Source organism: Penaeus chinensis, chromosome 14, assembly GCF_019202785.1.
Source record: "Penaeus chinensis breed Huanghai No. 1 chromosome 14, ASM1920278v2, whole genome shotgun sequence".
NCBI classification, from domain to species: Eukaryota; Metazoa; Arthropoda; class Malacostraca; order Decapoda; family Penaeidae; genus Penaeus; species Penaeus chinensis.
The window spans coordinates 22041857-22044356 of NC_061832.1; the positions used below are offsets into that span (position 1 = coordinate 22041857).

General features: G+C 34.9%; 1 protein-coding gene across 1 annotated transcript in view; it reads right to left on the reverse strand.

The window, feature by feature from the left end:
* The window catches only part of LOC125032540 (ecto-NOX disulfide-thiol exchanger 2-like), a 36991-nt gene that overhangs the window by 31951 nt on the left and 2540 nt on the right, over window positions 1–2500 (reverse strand). The window lies entirely within an intron of this gene.

Sequence of the window (2500 nt, forward strand, 5' to 3'; positions counted from 1 at the left end):
ATGCCCTTCCTGCTTTACCTTTGAGAATGGCCTTGTTATCCCACAGTGGGATGACCTTGTTGGGTGACAAAAGAGGCAGTGCAGTTTTGTAATCCTGTGAAAACTCATTTTGTGAGATGAATTTACTCTAAACCTTGAATATGTATACACATCTTATTTGAGAATCTATCTTATCTGGAAATTAAAACACAACTTCTGAAATAACAATAGCCTTGTGTAATGAAAAGCTTTGTTATAAGCTATCATATTAACACATTACATGTTACCACTTCAATCTTTCATCACCATACACTACTAAATATCTACTTGGTTATTCTCTAATAACTCTATTTTTAAACTTCATAAAAAGTGACAATAACTTCCTACAGCTCTTCATTTCCCTCCAAAAAACAGTTCTTCAGTGCATCCATGACCTACAACCACCTATTATAACTAGGTCAGTGTTGCAAAATGCAGATACCAGTAGAATTTTACTTAAAAGCTATTACTAGAATGAACAGGAATGTATACTAAATTCTCATCTGGTAACCAACTGCATATGGAAGCAATTGGGAAAATAGAAAATACAAAGAGAATCAATGCATTTATGTAAAAAATGTGAGCCAAATACACATGATATGAATGCCATTATCTGAAATGGTTACAATGTCAATGTTACTGGGTAAGTGGAACAAACCTTTACACATCCAGTAAAAGGAAATGGTTTTTGTGCAATATGTACCAGGAACAGATCTAATTATCTGAAAACTGATTTTCCATTTCAGATTCTTAGATCTTACTCCTAAGAGAAAAAGTTATAAATACTTAAAGATATTGGTAACTGTACACAGTGAATCACCATTGCAGTTGCCTAATTCTCTTTTAATGTACATGATAAATTGTACTGAAAATGAAGTGTATTTGTAATTAAAAACAAACTCATAGGTCATCAAACTATCCTATGGTGTGACAATAACTTTCCTTTAAGCCTAAAATAGTGTCACCTGGCCAGACTGGACTCCACCCACACACTTCCTGTCATTCTGTATAAACTTGCCCTTCCTCTCTCTTACCCTAAAAGCACTGAGAGTTCAGTACCAATATGTTTCCTGATGATTATCCTATCAAATTATCATATCATATCATATTATCTAAAACTATATTTGTCTGACTCAAATCAGTTGGTCAGTTATCTCCCTCTTTCTCTTGCCTCCCCTTTCCTCTCACTTCCTCTATCTTCCCCCACCTCACTTTCTCTCTCTCTCTCTCTCTCTCTCTCTCTCTCTCTCTCTCTCTCTCTCTCTCTCTCTCTCTCTCTCTCTCTCTCTCTCTCTCTCTCTCTCTCTCTCTCTCTCACCCCCATCCCCCTTCTCCCCTTTTCATCAATTACCAACTCTGAGAATATACAGCAATATTTAATTTCAAACAAACTAACTCTCAGAAAATCAGATTTCAACTTTTCAAGGTTTGTTACTTCAAGCACTTTTTAAATATTCCAGGGACATTATCATTATCATCATTATTATCATCATCATTATTCTTATTGTCGTTATCATTATTTCATCATTAGTCATTTTTGACATTATTATCAGTATCATTCTTAGAAATATTCATTATGGATGTTATATTTTCTTTTAGCCTTACTGCTTCTATTTTCAGCTTAATCATCATTATCATCATCATTTTCTAATTATTATTGTCATTATCATCATTACTATCATTAATAACCTTATGATTTTTGGAACATTTAATATCTTAATTGCATCCATTTTCATCATAATTATCATTATTATCATCAAGTCCTTCCAAACGACTTTAAGACAATACCATTCCGATGACAGACAAGAATCGCTTTCTTAAGAGAGCAAAGGCCGATGTTGAAATGGAGTTGTATTATCTCATTAGGGTTTTGCTATCTACTTCATATCCAACATCTTATCATTCAAAGTCAGTTTGAGAGAGAGAGAGACAGAGAGAAAGAGAGAGAGGGAGAGAGAGAGAGAGAGAGAGAGAGAGAGAGAGAGAGAGAGAGAGAGAGAGAGAGAGAGAGAGAGAGAGAGAGAGAGAGAGAGAGAGAGAGAGAGAGAGAGAGAGAGAGAGAGAGAGAGAGGAGAGAGAGAGAGAGAGAGAGAGAGAGAGAGAGAGAGAGAGAGAGAGAGAGAGAGAGAGAGAGAGAGAGAGAGAGAGAGAGAGCTGAGACACAGATACAGATACAGATACAGATACAGATACAGAGAAGAAGAAGAAGAAGAAGAAGAAGAAGAAGAAGAAGAAGAAGAAGAAGAAGAAGAAAAAAGGGTAAGAGAGACCAGCTACAGATTAAGTGATGATGATGATGTCATTTCCTTATCAGAAATTCAAAAATTAATTAAAACCATAAATAGTATAAAAAACGTCATTGACACTTGCTAATCATAATTCAACACATGACAAGGAATATGTAAAAAGGATATCTGTATACAATGCTGTAGGACCTTTGTCCAAAGTTTTATTATTTTTCATCATGGTATACCACTGTATT